The 22755-nt window shown below is 41.1% G+C and overlaps 1 long non-coding RNA gene across 3 annotated transcripts in view; it reads right to left on the bottom strand.

The window, feature by feature from the left end:
• The window catches only part of LOC119033480, a 30854-nt gene that overhangs the window by 3198 nt on the left and 4901 nt on the right, over positions 1-22755 (bottom strand). Inside the window, exons 3-5 of one of the 3 annotated variants that reach the window (XR_005079262.1) lie at positions 17176-17329; positions 4939-5096; positions 2560-2654 (exon numbers count right to left, since the gene is read on the bottom strand). This is a non-coding gene — a long non-coding RNA (uncharacterized LOC119033480). Of the gene's footprint in view, positions 1-2486; positions 2655-4938; positions 5097-17164; positions 17330-22755 lie in introns of those variants that run through there. The other 2 variants (XR_005079263.1, XR_005079261.1) reach the window with 2 other exon arrangements.

Below are 22755 nucleotides of genomic sequence, written 5' to 3'. Positions count from 1 at the left end.
GATCTGTCACCATACATTAGTATCTGACCACACCAAATGAAAGCCATGCTGACTTTGAGGCACTGTAAATGCCTCGGCTAGATGACTATATGCAGACAAGCTGGAAAAGAGACAGCCTATCTCCGCTTCTTTATCTCAAGACATCAAGATCTACTGTTTATTCTGCTCCATATGTACATGTATGAAGAGCTATTTTAAGAGAAAACAGAGATAAAGCCTAGCACCTGAGGGTAAGATCCAAGAGAGATGTCCTGTTTCTAACATATCACAACTTTCGCTGTGGGACTGCGCCTGACTTCAGTCCAGTTTGAACATCCATCATCTGAACACGTCATATGCAATACTGCTGCAATGTTGACACAAGATGCGCTGTTATGATTCCATAAAACAAGGTGGTATATCGAAAGGTTGTTTGCAGAAGCTTTATACTACTACTTAAAATGAAATCATTCAAATGGATTAATAATTAATATGTCATAAAAAGTTGACCTATTTTTTTTTATATCTGAGTGCGGGGGATAAGTCAAGGAGTCTCACAGCCTGGGGAAAAATGCTGCCCAGTAGTCTGGTCAGACAGCGACGGATACTTCTGTTTTTGTTTTGTTTTTTGGCGTGGGTGCTGCCTTTAGTGACTGGATTTCTTGGTAAAAGACTCAGGTCGGATTTTCTGCAACAGTCCAAACAATACAACGTAACGCATATTCTGTGTGCCTCGTTTTGGTGCTTTGCTTTGCTCCACTAACAAAGAGCAACAGGACAAATGGTGTCTGCTAAAATAAACTAATAACCTGCTTCCACAGGTTCCACAGAGCCCCTTTAATTTTTTCTTACAAAATAAAGCCATTTCTGGCCTTTTCATGCCAAGGTAGTGATGGCCGTGACAAGTTCTCTCTGATGTCGATTCCCAGAAACCTAATACTGCACACCTGCTCCAACTCAACACTACTGGAGCAGGGTTGTGTATCCTTGCCTCTTTTTTCCCCAAAATAAAGAATCAACTGCTTCTTTTTGGTGTTGAGTCATAGGTTGTTCTCTGGACAACACCCTGCAAGACTGCATCATGGGATTTCTTTCCAATATGAAGTGGCGATGGTGGTGTTTGTCTCCGTGTCTGGGGTTGCAGTCCTGACTCTATGCTTTAAACAAGTTATTCATTTATTAAACATTAGATTCTTTCTCTCCAGTGAGTCGACATCATTTTCCTTTCCTTTGTCAAGACACAATTTCATGAAAGACTTGAGTGACGCAGGTTTATAGTTGTAAAAGGTAAAGGACCAAATAAGTGTTGCCTAGAAAAAAGTGCATACATCAGCAAGTCGTCAAATTTGACTTTTTGCCAGTATTTTGAAGAGAAGAAACCTCTTCAAAAAGGTGTAAACACATGAAAACAGATGGTTCCCAAAATGTGGAGGACATCCTCAGTGCATGTGTTATATAACCCTTACATAAAGAAAAAAAAACTATGCAGCATCTAGATTACAGCAGGGCAGCCCTTCACATCGGCCAATCTTGCCTGAGGCTGAGATCAGGAAACATCCAGATGGCAAGTTTTTCTCCCTATCTCTTCCTTTTTTTCTCTCTGCTTCTCCTTGTTAGACTCTTGACTGTTGCTCAGATAGTACTTGGTCTGTCTTAATAATAATGCCACATGAACAATTATAATGCCACTGTGAGCTAAAATGTCTCTGTTGCAAGAAAACAAACAGGATCACAAACGGCAGAGGCTAAAACTGAAAGATATGATTGTGCAACTACCCATTGCTTCTCATACTTCTCATACTTAACATCTCATGCTTCTCATACTTTCTCTGTACACTCCCTTCATGTTTGTATCTGCAGGTGCATACACCATGCTTGCATCCAAATTGATTCAACAGACCACTGATATTCTTGTACCAAAATTAACTAAACTGAGTGATTCACACAAACTGGAAGAAGTGCTGATGAAAGGACACATGCAGCGTATCTAATGGCAGCTCAGTGGATGATAGTGGTGCGTGTAGTACACCTGTGCTGGGCCATGCAGCAGATGTGCTGGCCTCTTCACATGTATGCACTAAGCAGGAGTAAAGAATCGTCATCCAGGCAGGTAATTGGCTGCTGTTTACACTGCTGTTGGCACACCCCTCCTCCCCGGCTTGACACATCTGTAGTGTTCATTAGAGCTGAGGAGCTCTGTGCTCCACTGTGTTATCAAATCTGGCCTCTCAGGCTGTTCGCTTTGCAAGTTCCAGTTCAAGTCGCCAGATCGGTGCTCCATGTTGGGCAAATCAAAATTTTAAGTTAAATAGTCCTAGAAAAGCATTAAGATTGTATTTAAGTTGTGATTTAGACCATGATAAATGCAAGATTTGCGTTGAACCTTTTCAGAGATAGGTGATTTTTTTTTTTTACATATAATGATGTTTTGGTCTAAAGCCACACAGAAGGCCACACCAGAAGACAGCAGAGAAGTAGAACAAGATGTAGGAAAAACAAAGCGTTCATAAAATGGAAAATGGGTTTATACAGGCAGACCATGGAGAGGCAGGGAAGAGCAGTTCATAGAGGAAGGTTTACCCCAGGTACTTCATCGCCAGATGGAGAGACAGCTGAATCAAGTCCAGGGAAATAGACTCGTCATCAGCTCCAGCCTCAAAATCTTCATTAAAACCCTAACCAAAGTGAGACAGACAAAGTGAAGGAGAAGGGTACATAAAAAACCCTCACAAAAGCTCGTGAATGGGCAAATCCAAATTCAAAGGATTCAAAATTCACAGCAGAGTGATTTTACTCTGAGATCCAACGCTTAACAGATTATATCAGAGTTACATGCATGCCAACCTTTGTATTAATTACTTATTTCAGAAAATATCAATTATACAACCACAGTCTATGTGTGTGCAGTAATTCGAGGGGACAAGCATGAGTGCTCTTTATTATCTTCATTATGGAAGTTAGAATATTATTCAGTGAATGCATCCTGTAATGAATTACAGTATGTATATCATATCATTAGAGGAATTTGTCACACTACATTCCCTCTGGCCTCTCCGGCTTAAGCAACGCCATCTGCATTCTCACAGAGATGGCAGTAATTTGCTTATTAGGAGAGTCAGAGGGGTTTGTTTTAATCATATTACATTTGTACACTGAGCAACTTCAATGTCTGTTGTGTTGTGTGTCATAGTCTGAGTCTTCATCATATTGCTATTTATTTTTTATTTGTGGCTAAATATCAAATGATTTCTTGACTTGGCTTTGTAGAGCAGTGTTTTGAGCCTCCTGTTCCCAGGCAGCTCACTGGGATTATCTTTTACCATGAAGGTGATGTAAAGGTATGTAACACAGATGAGCACTATCAAATATATTATGGCCTCTATACAGTTAACTACAGTGTAACTAAAACGTAGAAACAAAATGGAAATAACATTTCATGAGATGCAAAACAGATCTGTAACTATAAAGTTGTTACCACTGAGTGGGCATAGCAACTAATGAGGCGAGGATAGTTAAACTTTCTTATTTGTCTGCATGGTTAAATGTCTGTAACAGAGTTTCTGGATAAATGCTGCACTCTGGCATGCATTTGAAATCACCATTACATTGCATGTGGTTACAGTCCACATAATGCAGATTAAGTGACTGGATATATTTGGACTCACAGTCCTTCAACGCAGCCATTAACATGTAGCTACATTCTGTCTGATATATTCAACTGAAATACATTTACACCACATCACGATACATTTGGTGCACTCTTTCTTCTCTCACATGTAATCCTTTACCACTGACAGAAACTACTTTGTCTTGTGTGCATCCCCTTCATATGTACATGTATCTTCTGTACTTTATTAGTATCTAAACTACCCGGTGGGATCTTATTATCAATGTATTTTCAGTGTCATTACACTTGAAGCTGTGTTTCTGCTGTCCTAAATTACAAACTGACCACTCATTAGTTTTAAATGTAGACCATGTAGTTTTAATTGGAAGGAAACACGTCTTTGCTGTGAACAAACATGCTTCATAGTACTTTCAGTGTGCACATTTTTAATCAGTGGATTAAAAATGCCCACCTAAGACAGGCAACACCGGCTTGGACATGCCTCATTATGTATTATACTCTGGTTACTTGGCCCACAACACGTCCCCATATTTTTCCCGTCTCTTTTCTACCTCTTTCCAATTTAAGCAAAATTCTATGCAACAGGCCACTGGGAAATTATTTCAATTGTGGCTGTGGGAGCACAACAATGGACTGTAATAACACATGACCTGCAGGGTGTGAGGTTACACGAACTGTGTGTTTTCTGTGTGTGTGTGTGTGTGTGAGCGAGCGATGTGGAGGTTTGATTATTAACAGTCATGGTTTTGTCCACATTTCATATTTTGCACTGTGTGCATCTTGTAGGTCTAACAAACATGTTGAACACACTCCCAACCTGAAATAGTTTTTTTCTTTTATTGCTGCATTGCTACTTTTAAAGCACATGACATGCAAAAAATGTTGTTTGTTAGTGCTACTTGGCCCCTGAACAGAAACCAGAATAGGCTACTACAGATGCCAGAATATTGTTTCTTTCCTACCAATGTCTGTATTCACATTAATGCAAACATCTCTAACACTAGATCACCTAGTGTAGTTTCAAATGCAACTAAACATGCTACAGCCATATGACATGACTGTGTATTTTCACCACATCAATAGATTTCTGGAGCCACATTTGATACCAGCCTGTAGCTCCCAACAAATTAGCCCGTAACTAGTGTGTGTGGGATAGCTGGAGAGGAGACATTAAATAGCGTCCCTGAAAGTTGCTCCATGTCTGGCCCCATCACTGCTATTTCACGGCCTGGACAGCCCCACTCAGGGACCTCTCACTCCTTCTATTGCCTTCCTGATTGTCATGGGAGATTAGCTGACCTTAGGACCTGAGAGGAGCTAGTATTACTCACCTTGACCATGTCGCCTCTGCTCTGCAGGTTTCCAATCAGAACTGGCGCCAAGCTCCCCATTCCCCAGCAACCACACTTGGAGGTCACCGTTCTCTGAAACATCTGCTTGTGACAAATAGCTGCTGGAGGGCTGGCCCATGAAGACGAGATGAGAGGGTCTACGTGATGGAGACAGGGAGAAAAATGTACAGTGTGTGAATGGGACAGGCCTACAGGGTGGAAGGCCCCCAGGCAGGAGAACTATCCTGCAGGCAGCCCCTGTGCAAAGCACTAAAGAGAGGAGAAATTGCCATAATTGTAGAATATCACACAGAGCAGTCCTCGCAGACAGACTCAAAGTAAGATGTAAAACACAGGATGCTACTAAAGTTGTGCTCTTCTTCAACTGCTTTAATCATCAATTATTAATTTTATTTTGGGGATTTAGGCACTGAACGTTCTTATACGCAGCAAACAGGCCTCTGATTTTAAGAACACCAACAAGCGTTGAGTATCTGTTCTACGGCCAGACCTCCTGACTCCTGGCTCTTTGATCATGCATGCAGCACATGCGCACTCTTTCTTGTATTTGTATATTCTTGTATAGTCCTTTCTGCTTACCATCTTAGAGTATGTCTTACCTTCAGTTCACCTCAAAACTTTCAGAAAAGACACTTACAGAAGGAGGCAAAAAGAGAGGGAGCAGAGACGGCGGGGAGTGCGCCCAAAGATGTTTAAAACATGAGGGGGTTTTGTTGCCTGTGATTTGCTCACAGCCATAATTAAATTCGTAATTAGCGAGCCCTGTGGAAGAAATACATGAAGATTGAATTCAATTTAGAACTCTAACTCATTTGGCCAACAGTAAAGTAGAAGAGAGAGGGGAAGAGGCAGAGCAGAGGTAAGAGGCAAACCCAGCGGCAACAAATGAATATATTGTTTTAACATTAACTCGTATTAATGCAACTCCAGCAAATACATCCGTAGCTGCTGTATCCTGGTGAAGATCAGAGTGAACCACTGCTTCCTCTATCCACACCAGCCTGAAGAGGGTTGGATGGAAGACAGGATGTCATTATTTATTCTGTATGCCCTTGCACCCATGGATTGTATGAACTGAAGATATGACATGTCATTAAAGTGCTGAACGGATGGACTACTGCTGTGCACCAGGCCTGTGCTGATGTACCTGGGCATGAACTTCATACATAGAGGACATGGTGAAGTTAGCTTTATTAGAAAACTAACTTTAGGCAAAAAAAAAGCAGGGGTCTGAAAAAAGTGCTGCACTTAAAATTCATTCATCACATCTCCCCTGTCACACGCATCTTATGATCCAGATCATCTCTCTCCTTCACCTTCGGAGTTACCCATGCCGGGCCGGACCAGGAAACCATCAAGCCCTATACCTACCCACAGGCTGGCCTGATAACTTCAACTCATTGAAGTGGGAAATAGAGAATCCATTTTTTAATATGTCTGCTGAGGTCTTTAGTCATGCCTGGCCTCTCCCTGTGCCTCTCTGGCCTACTCCAGAACAGCTGTGACATAGCTGTGAGGCTCCGAGGAGGAGTGTGGATTTGCCGCAGCCCTTTGATGTGTCAGCAGTGCGTTGGCGGCACACCTCTGTGCAATATTGAAATGTGATGCAATGACGATAGGTAGGGTGAAGAACTGCCAGGGGCTAATTGAATATGCTCTGCCCCGCACGGTACTCCTTGCCTCTAGGTCCTCAATTCAACCCTTGAAATTGCAGATGTGTTGTGTGTTTTTGTAAGTGTGGGTGGATCCGGGTGTGAGAGGGTGTGTGTGTGTGTGTGTGTGTGTGTGTGTGTGTGTGTGTGTGTGTGTGTGTGTGTGAGAGTGCTCTCGTACAGATGTGTTCAATTGTGCTTTAAAGTGTGTTTTATACATGTGCGGAGTTCAAGCGCAGTGATCAAAACAACAACTCCAAGTGTTCTTTTGGCCTGTTTCTCTTAAAATAAACCAATGTATAAAAATAGAAACATTTATTTTGAAAAATCCTCACTCCAGTCAGAATGCCTGACTCCATGAACTGATGGTGAGCTAGAGGGTCAACTCCCAGGTGATCCAGCGAATGTGGAGGCGAGCTGACAAATGTGCTCGTGGTCTGACCTTCGCGGCTGGGCACTGCAGAGCTCTGCTGATCTGGAAGTATGCAGCCGGCATCCTGGGAGAACGGAGGCCTCATGGCCGGTGGAGTGGAGCTGAGAGTGAGGGGGATGATTGTGCAGTCAGATCAGCTCTGCGGAGGCGAGGGTTTAGAGGCTTTAACGTGTACGCAGCACATGTAATCCCCGAGCCCCAGGGTAGGACTGTGTGCCAGTAGGATACTCAGCAGCGCTACCATTCAGACGAGGATTGAGAAAAGATATTTTATCATAAATATATTCATTTGTTCAGTTCTTCATATTCAAGCATGCACTGGTCTTCCTCTTGGTCTCCACAAAGTCCAACAGACACTGGCTTCTGATCTTTATCTTTTAGCTTTATCATAAAATACCCCTGAGGCACAGTGTATCTGCTGCATCTCTACCTACAGTATGAGCGCGTCTGCTTTGATTCGTCAAACAAAATCAGAGGATTTAATGACTGTGTGTGGATAACATGCAACTGTGCGACCACAGTCATCATCTAATCAACTCATCAGTCATACTATTTGAAATATCAGGGGTATTGGATTACCAATTCTCCATTTCCTCGACAAAACCTGGAAACTGATTTTTCAAAACAAGAAGCCTAGGACATTGTGCTTATTGAAGTTTACTGCGTTCTCTGCTCTCCGCCTCCTCTTTCTCTTGTCTCTACCCTTCCTTTCCCTTGGTTCACACCTCCCAAAGGGAGGGTGAGGAAACCACGCATCAGCACTGTGCAGGAAAAAAGCAGGAGGGAAAAAAGGCTCTTTGCAGGAAAATTGCTGTCTTGTAATACGAACACAGCAAGAATTAGTCATTTTTTGTGCAGACAAAAAAGACAAATCTGTTACTTAGTGCCCTTGTTAAAACTCGGTACTATGAATTATTAGGGTAAAGTTATAGCATGGGTACCCATATAACAACTTTGTTACTTTGATGTTGAGATAAATGCAATGCAATTATCATTACATTCTGCACACAGACAAAAGAAATTGTAAGTTCTTAAAATCCAGCATATGAGAAAACTGATTGTATGAGTGTACTTGTAAAACTCTAAAACCTTTTCAGCTACTATTAAGACATAATTCAGCCATCCACCCTGCATTTTCATTTTTTTTCACCTTGTAGTGTAAAGTGGGATTTGGAGATGCCTGATAGCAACTACTGTAAGAGTGCTGCTTGAAATCCAAGGAATTTAACCTTCCTAAGTATGATTAATCATTGTGTGCAATTGCTAATTTCCTTTTCAAAGTAGCATTACTTCTCTGCCTGGAATCAATCAATCCTCATTTTATATCCTTGAATTAATTTTCCTCTTTTCTTACTAAGCAGCTGCTTCATGGCATACTGTGAGCATGCGTGCAACAGTTGATGTAACTCATAATTTATGCAATCAGATACACACATGACAACTGAGAGGATCTTGATCTTCTAAGAGGTCTTCAGAGGAAATCAGTCTCATAAGTGTGAAAAAAAGAGGAAATGACTCTGATCTGATCAGAGACAATTCACGTGTGTTACTGATGGTTTATTATCATTTTGCATCCATAAGTCACACTGTCATTTTGAAGAAAATAGTTCTGAACAAGTACTGTAATCGCATATTGATATGCATGAAAAAATCAACAGTCAAATTAAATCCAATTATTAGATTAAAGGCAATGTGTAATCAGGATCTCACACATTGGTGGAGATTCTTAAAGGCAGCGTGTGATGTGTGTGTGTTCAAGCAGCTCAAAGGAGACGAGGGCAGCTGTTTAGCCATTGGAAAATTGCACCCCATAATGTCTTACAAGTGGCTAACTGCGCAAGGATAAAATGAAATTTGAATCCCTCTCAAGCATCTCCGTGTCATGCTGCCAAAGAGGAAGCGTTCAGGGCATTCATTGTTTTTCTGCTATTGCAGCAACTGATACTCATTTCGACAATAACAGGAGCTCTTCTTTTCTAAAATCTGCGTGTTTCGTGTGAAGCACCTGTCAGCCAGGAGACTGCCTTCAGACAAGCTTATTCATTCCATCAGCCATCTACAACATTTCTCTGAGCGCTTGACTTGTGTGCCGCCGCCAGCTTGACATGCTGCAGGGAGTCCATGATATCCCCCTCCATTAGGAACCCGACTTGAACATGGGGAGCAGCTCTGTGATGACATGTAGAGCAGATTGATAGCTCTGTGCTACTTTTACATACAATTTTCTGCTGGTTTGAGGGGGTTAATTATATCTAGGTCACTGTTTTTTTGATGAGATCTAAGTATGTGTACCAACCAACACAAGCAGCAGAAAAAAATGGTGCATATAAGCAAGAACACAAACACAAAAAAGCATTTGCATGTACGCGTGCATGCGCAGACAACACACACACGCACAAACATATGCACACACACACACACACACACACATGCACACACACACACACATTCAAACACACACACTGCATAGTGAATCAACAAATACTATATTCAGAAGCCTCCAGAGCAACTAAGCCACTGGATGGATGCCTGGAAACTGGGTCATCTACAGCCTTAAATGCAGTCTTCTTTTTTTTTTTTTTTCAAATTCCAAGTAATTCTTTTAATCTTCAACATCTTGCATTTGCATTTGCTTTAGATGCTGGAGAATATGTTGAGCTGTGTAACAAGAAAAGACTGTCTCAGACTACAGTCTGTGCAGAACTGGTGGCCATGCCTCACAACAGCATCACACTGGGGCAAAGAACATTCTGACCCGGCAAAATCAGATCAAAATGTTATTATTAAACGGTGCAGCTAAAGTACACAATGAGAAAGACATCCAGTGGAAAATAAAGAGCATCTTTTGAGAGATAAATCTGCATCTTCCTCCATTTACTGCATCTACAAAATATTCTACAAGGCAGCAAAAAAATGTTAAATGTAAGTTTTTTTGATACTGTATGTTATTTGTTGCGAAGTAATTATTTCTTCACACCTCAAACAGACATTTCCATGTACTTTCGCTTAAAAAAAGAAAAGAGAGCAATCAGAGGTGACATCAGTGATAAAACCCCCTCCTGGTGTGGCCTTCTAAAATCCATCCCCCCTCCATGGTCACCTAATTAGGTCACTCTCAGTGGGAGGTTTCAATATAACCCTTTGTACATATGTATGTTAAAGGTCCGGTGTGTTGGACTTAGGGGGATCTACTGGTAGAAATGGGATGAAGCATTCATAATGTTTTCTTTACTGTATAATGGGGGTGTAAGTAACAAAAAAGTAAAGTAACAAAAAATCCCTAATGCATAAAGCTAAGCTTCTTTTCCTTCAGCTCCACCAAGTTAAGACATTAGAACTTTATTAAATTGCATTTAAAAAGACAATGAAACAAAGGAACAGTTAGCCAATAAACAGTGTAAGATTAAATGTCTTCATAAAAGAGGCTATGAATCTCATGTACCTCATTTTAATGAGCAGACACTTTTAGCAGATCTCACATATTCACACATTTCTGTGAAACAACACAACACGCAATCCTGTGTGGTCCTGCTGCTATACGATAAAACCACATATTTTTGTCACTATGTTCCAGCACTAATATCACCAAGATAAATCCAAGTTCACTTCTCATGCTTGGCAAATAAATTCATATGCTGATCAAGGGAAGTCAGTTATTTTAGGTTCACTTGAGTAATTCTTAAAGAACGTCTCTCTAGTCGCGAGTGAGTAATTTTTAGACACAGGAGTAATGACTACAGAGATCTGTCCTTTAGGGTAGGAAGACACATTGTTCTGGACTTTACCTGATCAAAACAGAAACCATCTATAAAACCTGCACTGATAAGAGACGCCTTCACGTATCAAATTCTGTGAGAGGACCATCCTAAACTAAAAATACATCAATTCTGACGTTGCTGAATTAAAAGAAAGGCTGTTTGTAAACTCTAAAAGGAGGATTTAGAAACACCACAGTCAATAGTGCAGTTTGTCTCAAGTCCAACAAAAAAACATTACCATTAGTAAATTAGGTAATTACTTCAAGCACTAGCCCTTATGAATATTCTGAAACAATAGACTGAGTCAGGAGCTTCCTATACTTGGAAATCTAAAGTTAGCCAAGAGCCAACTTGAAGTGCATTCTCAATATATAGTACAGGCCGAGTATGCCAAGGAGCACATTTACAAACTCTGTGAAAGTGCTTCACTGGCATGAACGCCGGAGGAGGATAATTGGGAGTGCAGACAAATCATTTTGTAGCCTTTAACCACAGTTTGGTCCAGCGAAAACAAACTGTAAGCATGATTCAGCCATTAGAGAGGTGCAGCCGTACACTTGCTTTTCTCTCACAGAAACATCTTGGCACTTAACTTTGCAATGCCCATTTCCCCAAATGCTGATCGCCAACTTCATCAGCTGGAACATCATTATGCAGATACTGTTCTGAATTCCTATCTGCAATTTTCAGACGCACCCTGGAGTGTTGCATTATTAGGCTGCTGCTCTGATTTATTCTCACTGATGCTGTAGATCAATCTAAATGATGCCTTTCATTTCATGGGTTGTTTGGAATGATGCATGTTAACGTTCTTTAATTGAGATGTTCAGCCCCTCCCCAGTGTCCCCTCCTGACATTTACGGGGGGTTCCGATGAAAAAGAGAATTTGCATATCAAACACTGGTTAAACCATTCTCCCGGGAATTACTTTTTTCCCCATATAGCACAATTATTTTCTCTGTTGTTTGTTTATCTGTTATTTTCTGCATCATGATTATTTGATTACTTGAAAATGAATGTGTCAGGAATGTTTACAGCGCAGGGGTGAGTGACGAGAGGAGTTACAAGGATCTGAGGGCTGCTGTTTTTAAGTTCACAAAGCAATGTAATACACATGTTGGGATAAGGTGCATACCTGAGACCAATGTTAAGAGTAAGAATTTAAAATCTACATCATAATACAAACAAAACACTTAATAAAGTCAATAGTAAAACTCAGTGTCTCAACACCTGCATGAACATGTCCTGGTTGGATTAGAACTACACAAAGTCATTTCTCTTACAGTAAGAATACCCCATCACATGTAGCAACATCCCCCTCTCTTCTCCCATTGCCACCACTAGCCTTCATAAATAATTAAAGATTTAATCTGTGATATTTCCAAAGGTCAGAGGCACAACAAAAAGAGAGAAATGCCAGTCCTTCCGATGCAGGAGCACGTGCGGTAATCACTCCACAGCGGGTTTATGTTTTCACCTGAAAGCTCTATCAAGTGGGCCACCAGATATGAGGATATGTGTGGAGGGGGGGTGGGGCGTGAGGGGCGTGAGGGGTGTGAGGGGGGTGGAGTGGAGTGAGGACGCAGAGGTGGCAAGGCCACCACAACCAAACAATGTTGAATCCGCCGTTGTCAAAAAGACACCTCATGAATGTTTCATCCTTTTGTCTGGAAGTGGGAGTGATGTCTGAGGGAGGCGTGTCTCTGAGACCTGAGTCACTTGACTCGGTGACAACCCGCGAAGGGCGGCCCCACTTAGCTCAGCTGCTTGTTTGGAGGGAGAGGCCACGCGTTCAAGCATAAATGTCGGGCTTCATGCATTAAATGGATGTGGTCCCTGATGGATTCCTTCTCCTGATGCATTATCAATGAGACCCGCTCTCTGCATCATAGCCCTAGCCCCGACCGAAAAAGGCTCCATCATCTATTTCCCCCTTCAGTGCGTCTCTAAACTAAGAAGCGGTGGAAATATAAAGATACGCCTCAAGGTTACAGTGAGGCATCAGTGAAGTGGTTAAGGTTCTTGTATGTTTTGTAAGCTGAAAGAAACGAATAATTTTTATTTGTGCTCAGGCAACAATGGCCTGGCCTTTAGTGATATCCATCACATTCAATATGAAGTATAACCGCTTTTACTTTTTTCCTTTTAAGTCTGTCCTCGTCTAATGGTGTGAGTGAGGATAAAAGACAGATGTATGTCCTCTGTATGTCTTCCTTATTAGGATGGAGGCATTTAACTGAGAAGTGATGGAGCGCAACAAATAACTTTTCATAGGGACCAAATAAACAAAGTAATGCATTAATGGCTTTCCAATAACAGGATGTAAACTGTGTACTACTGATTAAAGTTGCAGCTGACCTTCCAAATTGCATTCTCTTTATTGTTTCCCTTTCTTTAGTTGACACACATTATGCTTAAACTGCAAAACTGTCAAACTGAGTCGCCATATTTGGGCTAAATACATATGTATGAGTTCTAAAGATTTTATTAAAATCATATCTATTTGCTGTCCACTCTGTTGGTGCAGCTGACTCATCTGCTTGTTCTCTCCCTCAGATAACAGCTGAGAGCTGACAAGGTTTTATCTCGTCATGCCGCCCTCGCAGTGAAATGTAAGACTTCACTAGAGTAAAAGTTTCCCTATGCTTCCTTGGCATTGAAGGTAACTTTAGTTTCCCTCTTTTTCTCTCGGACCTGCATTTCATGACACACTTGACTAGTATTCCCTTTGTTCTGTCTCCCCCGTAAGGATGGAGGAGTGGGATGCTGTCAGACAGATATGAGGAGCTGATTGTGTTTGTCTTGCAAACAGAGAGTACAAGACATTGATTTAATGTTGCTTGTACCTTTATAGTCAGACATGGCATCAACAAAGCAGTGGAGGTTTTGCTTTAAGGATATTATATATAAGGTAAGTGTTATCTGCATTAGTGTCCATCTGCCAAACCAGCACTTCTCCTCCACTCATTGTCTCACACTTTCATATGCAGTCTCAGCTCCATCTCAAACCAAATTATATTTCCCACATTATCATTTCTTTCTTCAAACTGCTTCCTGCTATTGTCTCCTTTCTAACTTATATCAAGGTGCTTTGAGACTGGAAAGACAAGGGGGAATGTGAGGGGATACATGTTGTGGGCCAGACAGCAAAAAAAGATATTGTCGCCTTGACACCTCACCATGACACCTAACCAGCAGTACTTCCTGTTGTTCTTCTCATACCAGAGTCCTGCTCTTGTTCTCTGCTTTGTCCTCACCCTCACTTTCTTGCTCTGTCTGAGCTTGTTGTTTGTCATTCTAACTATCTGGTTTACAATCTTGTGTTCTTGATTGATATCTGAGGGCAATAATTAATAGAGTATGGGTGACAGTGCCTGTAAGAACAGGCGATCCAATGTGAAGAGATAAAATGTGAGATTAATATGTGAGTGTGAGAGAGACAAGGCAAATGTGCAAATTTGTGTGCACGTGTGGCCGTGTGCATAATTACATGCCTCCCTTATCTGATACTCAGGTCTGAGGGGTGTTTACTTGTCAAAGCTTGTGTCTGGTGTCCTTTGTTTGTAGCACCCACTGTTTTTAACCTCCACTCTGCCTTTGAGTTAGTATGTTTCTGTCAGGCAGCAAACCCAGCTTGGCAGGCCCAAAACAGCCAGCCTTTCCATTAAACATTCATGAACTGCAGTGCAGTGGCACCAATGCAGAAAGGTCACTCAAGAATGATCGGTTTAGTCGGCTATTGCTCTGCGCATCAACATGCCTGCCCATAATAAATAAAAACGTTCCCCACAGGCCCGCACCTGAGAGCTCGTTCCTCTCATAATAGAAAAAGAAAATCCCATTGTTGCATGTTGTGGCTCCTGAATATGGTATTGAAGCAAATGATGTCACACCCCAGAATATAAGGCACTCAGTCCAATCCAACACCTGAGTCTTTGAATGATGAGGCCACTGACTGTACCATTAAAGGGGCAGTTCACTCAAAACATAGAAGACCTCTTGTTTTTCTCACATGCTGAACGTGATCTGCCTGTCTGGATAGATTTGGTGAGATTTGAGTGCTGCTCACTCCAGTTTCAAAAGAATCAGTTGTATTTGTTTTGCAGCAAAGCCAAAAAACATGCATTTATACATGTTAAAACCAGTGTCTTTTTCCAAATGAAAAGATAAAAAAAACAAAAAAAACAATCATAAATAAATAAATGTTTATGTTTCTGCTCAGTAGTAGTTCTCAATTAAAAGATTACATTGAGGTCTGTGGAGGACCACATCATTGTACTCAAAAAAATAAATACATGTGACTTTTTCAAATTTAACCCTTTGGTGCTTTGAACAACATTGCTTATTAAATTGGAGTGAAGTATTTTTTTATGTTACCAGACTTCTCAGAGTCACATTATGTTCTGCGAATGATGGTGAATAATGGCTACAGACAATTAATGAACTGAAAGACAGAATGTCCTGTGTGTGTACTTCTCCCATCTACAGCTCTTAGCTGGCTGCTTCTTTGCCCACACATCTTCACCTGCAAGACTTACTGGGTTAAATGTATTACAAGGAGTTTTTACCGGTTATGAAACAACCTCTTAATACTTGAGCCTTTATATGACCTACATAAGTAAATACGATTACCAGTGAGAGGATTGGGTATATGTCTATATAGTTATTCTTAATGTCTGTCGTGTGCTCCTTGAAGTAATAATCATAACATTAAAACTATTTATCATGGCTGATTGGTGAGGATGACTGTGAGTATTCTGTATTCTGTAGTTTGCTGGGACAGCAGCAGATATGTCTGTATTGTCAAATGGCAGCAGAACAACTGTCATATAGCAAGAACATCTTGTTTTGATCTTGCTATCAAACCTATATCTTGCTGTAGGCTCATCATCATTAAGAGATTGTAATACAAATGTTAATATCCCTTTTAGATGTTGATAACCTTGAGATTTTTCAACAAAAACAGCTATTAGCAAACTAGGTGTGAAAAGCACTAAAACTACGTTAACGTGTTTCGTGTCCCCATACCATCAGCTCATGCTTTTTAATCTTGCATAGCTACAAATAGATACCAAAAGCAAAATGTAAGATCTTCATTAAAGGTGGTGGTAGTGCTTATATACCTTTTGTCCACAGGGGCCGCCAGAATCAAATAACATTTAAAAGTTTCTTGTAGATGCTATAAGTAACGATTTAAGCACAAATGACATTGAGTCTGCATTCAAATTTCGTCTTTGCATCTTCTCCAAAAACAATTCAAGTACAGTTTTCTTAAATACACTGTAGTGGTTCTTGAACAATAGACTGTTTAAACAGTTTAAACAACTGTTATTCACTTTGCATAGTGTCACTGCAGCATTAACCTTATCTTTTTACCTTTAGCAGTAGGTTGTTTAAAGCACACAGATGTGACTGAGGCCATTAGAGAGTAATCGCAGGGGATCTGATTCAATGGACTGGGAAGGGCTGCTTGAAGGGCCAGCAAAACAAATCACATTACACCTCAATTAACACCCAGGAGGACTCTGGAGCCCAGTTTCATTCTCAGCAATAAAACTCTCTGTCTCTCTAACACACCGCCTGCATGCAAATAATGTACCTACTGTATATCTGATGAGAGCAGGAGCAAAGACACTACAGAGGAGAGTCACATTTATTGTACGTGTAACATCGAGGCTTCAGCTGAGCTAGTTACAGTACAGAACTGCAGCATCTCTCTCTGACCCCACTCGTCTCACTTGGTTAATTATGATATGCTGCATCTGGCTTAGAGGGCAGCGACTTGATGAGTCCACCCCGTGGAGCGGCCGGTGTCCCCATCACAAGACAAGGACAGTCCCGCAGAGCACCCACTGTACAGCTCAGGGCCAATTACCCACCTGCTGCATGACTGCAGCTCAGGGGTGTCACTTCATGCTAATACTGGTCACATAATTGCTGCTGTTTTCCCAGTTAGAGGGTTATGGAAATGAGATCTTAGCAGATTTTAAAAGCCACTCAAATTACAACATATAACTAGTCGGCTTTGTTCGGATCGTTATATTCAAGAGCAGGAATTACTGAGAAGAGACACAACCAACTACTAATATCAAACAGCCATTAAAAGAAAGCCTGGGATTTTTTGGTACTTTATTAACATGGCAAATTAAGCGTAATTATACCTATTCAAACTTCTCCATTAGTTATTTGCAATCAGTGTTTAATTAGTCTGAGAGAAAAATAATTTATTGTGCAAAATTAAATCATGCATGTTGTTACTGAACTCAGCCTCTTAATGTGACTGCAATTAACAAGTGAAAACGCTCCACTGTTGGAGTCTAGAGAAGACTACCACTAAGTAAAACAGTAGGAGGAGCACTTACAATTTCATTACCTGCTTCGTTATCACTGTCACTATCTCTCTTTCACGCTGGGTAGGCAGTGCGCTGGAAAACTGTGTCTCCCGTTTATTTTCACGGTCGATTCCTCAGGCTGCACCCCGCTCTCCTCCTCTTTGCCATCAGTTCCCTCAGGATGTCAAATGCAGGCTTTTGAAAGAGAGTAACACATCAAGGTCAAAGAAATATTACAGATGCTGGAAGGCTAAGACCTATACTCTATTATGATCATTACAATCCATGACATTGCAAAGACTAAGAGAGAGACAAACTGTAGGTGGTGCCAAAAAGGGAACTGGATTTCAGTTTAAGGCTTAGTCTCACTGGGTTCCACTCTGAAATTGCCTTGCAAATTAAATGTACAGATGTTCAATAATTAAAGCAGAACGCTTTGTGCTCAGCGGTACAGTGTGGTCCCAATCCTATCAGTACAAGCGGAATGTCCCAAAAAGATGTTTTGAGTGGAAACTCATCCTTTATTTCTCTGCCCTCTGACTCCAGTGACTAATCATTCAGCTGCATGCTTCAGCTGGCTTTTGCCTCCAAACATATTAGTGAAGATGATGATGAGTGACAGAGACTTTTACATCTCGCCCCAATTAGCGAGCCACCCTTTTTTCCCCCTCAACATTCGCTATAGGAGGAGGGTTGACACATGCCCATCAGTCACTTACCTCTCGTAACCCTCCCCCCTTGCCTCCAGACCCACGGGCCTGTTGCCACCAGTGTAACAGCCAGCCGCCATCAATGTCCCTTTTTTTCCCTTTTCAACTGCACACTGAGACGCAGCACAGAGAAATGAATAGAATGGGAGACTCTCCACATGCGGAAGTCCAATCAGTGCTCTTCAATACAGGAAAATCTTTTATTCATCAGGTAAATTAATTCATCTGTCTTAGGACTGAATAGGTGGGAAAACTTTTGAACTTGACAGGTTCGAATTTTTTGTGGTTTCCTGCCTAAACAATAAAATAGTGAGCAACAGGCTGAAAACATTCTTGTCACTGGCATGAAAATAGTAAACACCAGTATATCAGCACAAGAGGTATCAGTGCACAATATTGGTTATCAACAGCTTCAGCAACAAAACATGTTTGGAGCAATCTGGTGAACCCCCCATAGTGATGGTAACATGAGCAGACACACTGCAGGAATGCAATTTCTCCCATCTGAGCACAAAACAGGTCGTTACTCAACAAAATGGTTAGGTTTTAGCACCTCGGCTTTTAGCACCAAATCAGAGGCAAGATTTTGAAAAATACCACCTAATGGTGTGAGTTTGTTCCCTGCAGCTGTGACACGAACCACACTGTATACTACTGAGAAGGAATGTGATCCGAGTGAGATGAATGTTGAGTTTCTTTCTAAGTGCTGCTGAAATTCAGAGCAGTAGAGAAACCATGTTTAACCCATTAAAACTGTTGACTTATTCTAATAGCAACGGGGCTAATGTCCACTGTGTTTGTGTTTTGTTTTGTTTTGTTTTTTTAAAAAAAGGACATGCCAGACATTTAAGAAATACATAAATGCATCCATTTGTTCTATTGATCTCAGTTTCATAGAGGGGAAAGTGAAGCATTAACTTGCTTCTTTGCTCTGGGAGTTTCCTGTATCGACTCGTTCTTTTCGGAAATTCACAAGTTGAAAGTCCATAGATTAGCAGAGGCCTCAAAGAACAAAACAGCTTTTAATTTCATGCCATGCAAATTTAAAACACAGGTCTATTAGACATTCTGCTGCTTTTGAAGGGACAGATTTTGCTTGTGATAGCTTAGTCATTGAGTAGATACAAGCTTCCTTCTGTTCAGTGATATTGCTGGTGGCTCTAGTTTGGTAAAAAAGAAAATATTTCCTCCAAAAACACTGCTCATTAAAAGTTCTGTGGATTGTCTTGGCCATCATTTGTGTAAGGAAATATTGCTGGTGAGTTACTCAAATGCATCTTTGACATTTTGACATCCATAAGCTGAATGCCATTTAATTCCATTAAGGCAAACATCTTTACAGTCCATATCTCCAAAACTCAGCAACTCACACTAAAACCATCTAGATTATTAAATAGTGCAACATGTAAATGTTTGATTTTGGGGAGAACTGTCCCTTTAAAAGAAATGAGAAGAGCAGATGTGATTAGCCTTTACTGAGACCTGCAGTCTTCATCCTACTGACAATACATTTATCCTCTTCAAGCCTCTTCGCCACATTTCACAGGTTGCAATAATTACTTGGTTGCAAGCTCGCACCCCTAGTTTGCACTAGCCATTTCATCTGCACCCAGTTTTAGGAAACTAAGAGGCATGGGTGTCAGGCTCTCACCAGGTGTTGCCTCACACAAGCCAGGATAAAACCTGCAGTGCAGTGACAAGGAGTCAAAGCTGTGCATGGCTTATACGGCTTATTAACATTCCTCTCCAGCTGAAGCTGGAAGAATAACAAATACTGAATGTGACTTTTAAATACAGTAACTGTGATATTCCCATTTGACGACCGGCAGTGTGTTGTAAATGAGTGGAACAGCAGTGTGTCGTAATATGGATTGATACCCTCATAATAACTGTGCTCGACTAAGCAGGCTTTCAAAAAAAAAAAGAAGCCCCTTCAGCTATCTCTCTCTCTCTCTTTTTATTTAATGCAAATGTGATTGCACAGCAGACCAGCTCAAAGCACAACTGGTCCCACATTTCTTGTGGACTGACACGCTTGTATGCCCGGTTGTGAAAGAGTGTACATAATGGGTTTTAATTTTAATCATTTAATCAATCAATTTTTTATCATTGTTTAGTATTTTTGCATATTGTGCACATTTTACGTCAATGTTTGAATCTACTTTTCCATGAAAACACAACAGTGGTGCGTTCCAAAATGAACAGCCATCTTCAAAGCACTTCCACTGAAGAAGTCTGATTATTTCATCCTAGTTTCAGAAGCTGTGCACTGATCTGAAAAGTGTTTAATTTGCATTTCGACAACAACATGAAAACAAATGAATATTTCAAACTAAAGGCACTGAGACAATCAGCACCTTTTATCATCAGCCCCTCTCAGCATACAACAAAGTTTGATGATTTTTTTTTTTTTTACATCTCAGTCTAATTAATGTCCTTCACAAAGACTGTTTTTATAATAAAGGACATACAAAGCCCTAAACACCCCTGTAACAATTACTTGAAACTTACACCACAAAAATCATTTCAATCAATTGGTCTTTTACATCAAATCAAGTTTGGACACTTGAGGGGAAACGTCCTTATGCTTTGTTCTCTATTAAACTATGTTCCTATTTCTTACTTCCAAAATTATTCTATCTATAACTGTGTGTTTTGGTTTTTTACGAGCCATGCCTTCCTTGCAAAAGAAACACTGATCAAACTAATTGTAATATATTTACAGTACCTGCTCTCACACAACACATGCAAAAAGTGCAATGCTGAACATCTGAGTTATAACTAACACCTCCCCCCACATATCCTCATTTATTCCTTTTCTTGACAGTGAACTCCATTCTTTTACAGCAAAAAAATTGCCATCTGCGCCATCTCATCTACCGGTATGTCCACAAGACAACATCGTTCTCCACCCTATCCTGAACACGGCAACCTCCCATCTATCCTCCCAGACACATTTGCCCAGTGTGACAATGACTTCAGAACGGCCCAGCGTGGGAGGAGAGACCATCCGTTAAAATCAGCCCACGTCTGTCCATTCATCAACCAACCCGCAGAGGGGCTCGCCTCCAGGAGTCCCTGCCTTTTCCTGGCTGTCCAGCTACCTATCTGGATGGCTGACTGACGACATCGAGTAGATTTAGTGCGGAGTCTCAGCGGGCTTGGTCAGGACAATCCTGGCAGATAGGAAACAGTAATTACAGCTGGTAGGGGGAAGGCTCACTGGGAGTCTGGAGCCTTGCTGAGATTCGATGCCACAAGGCCAATAGATTCCTGGGTACCTGGAACAAATGGCTGCTTCGGTTGTCAGAGAGGAAAAAGGAACTACAGATTTGGGCAAATGTGACTTCTGAGGAGGTGATTTACTGGTTTAGCTGTCTCCTCAGTGACATAATTCTACCCAGATGGCAATATTAAGACTTTGAGTTCACATTCTGACTTATGTATGAGCTATTCAACATTAATAACGCTTCAGCAGTGCCCATTTTACTTCCACAGACTACACTAATAAACTCAGCTATCTATATTATTTCTGCAGCATATATATATTTCAAATTCTCTCATGGTATTAACATTCTGCTTTCAGGAACAGCACATTAAGGTGATGTTTATAGACCGAGGAGGGAATGACTCAGTTGGGAAAAAGTGGTCATATAAATGCAGGACATACCCTTAGAAGATATTTCTTCTAGCCTTGTAGTGACTCATTCACCATATCTCCAGGACTTAATTAGGGTCAACACAGACAATAAAGTGCCAACCTGACCCACAGAGACACAGAGATTTACAGCAGGGTCCACACAGCCTCTGGTGATGTCTGCAGCATCATCCGTTTCTAAAATCTTCTTGCTTCATCTTTATTTTCCACCATCTCCCCGTTTCAGCCGACAACTCTGTCATTCTCCTTCTCTGTCATTCCGCCGCTCCCTCTTACTTTAACCTTTCAAGCCACAATCTCGCGTTCTCCCACTCTCTCTATAAATATCTGTCTCTGAGTCTGTCTCTTTTCCCCCCTCTCCTGCTTGCTTCTGAAGAGAACGGGGGGAATCTTCCATCCCCTGTGGATGTGAACACCCACTCGAGGTTAGGAGTACTGCAGTTTGCAGGAGCTAACAGAACAGGGCTTTGACTGTCATATAAGACTAATTGAAGACATCCGTACAGTCCACAGCATTAATAGCCCCTGCTGTCAAACGCAAACTGACTTATCTGGTTGAATTTTACGTTCTATAAGATAACACAGCGAAACCCAAGTTTTATATCCTATTCAGCTGAGTGGAAAACACACTCTGTATTTTTTACACTGACAAAGCAAAAATACAACAATGCAGGCCTTTTTTGCATCAACCTTTTATGATTTTCTCATAGCTCTTGGTGGTCCAAATGGACTGAGTGCTTTGCAGAACTATACATAGCCAGGCTTTCAACTCTCTCTCCTGGCTGTGACTCAAACAAACACGCCAGTGTATCACAACACATAATATCACGCTTCTGCCATTCCAGCATCTTAATGTAAGGAATCTGAGCTCACTGGGTTTGTAAGTCTCATGTGGTAAGAATGTCTGCAAAAGGGCTTAAACATAAAATGTTAATGCAAGATAGCACAGCAGATACAAAATTCAATATTCCTTTTTTTAATGTTTTTTTTCCTTAATGCTGTCTGATGTGGGTATTAAAATGAGGTCAGCCAGGCCTGACGAAGAAATTACATGATTTAATGGCACCCCGGGGGAAGTTTAAATATAGCTCTGCATTACAACTGGCCTCCTACAGTACAGCATGACATGAGTTCATCCATAAACACTTAAATCCTGGATGGGTTTGGTTATGAGGAGCATCACAGTGAGCAAATATGATGTGTCAGCACAGACGTGTACATCTGCTAATGCACATATTTGCTTATAATCAATG

Source organism: Acanthopagrus latus, chromosome 15 (genome assembly GCF_904848185.1).
Source record: "Acanthopagrus latus isolate v.2019 chromosome 15, fAcaLat1.1, whole genome shotgun sequence".
NCBI classification, from domain to species: domain Eukaryota; kingdom Metazoa; phylum Chordata; class Actinopteri; order Spariformes; family Sparidae; genus Acanthopagrus; species Acanthopagrus latus.
The sequence above is the reverse complement of the archived record's forward strand: the minus strand, read 5'-3'. Positions and strand labels throughout refer to the sequence as shown.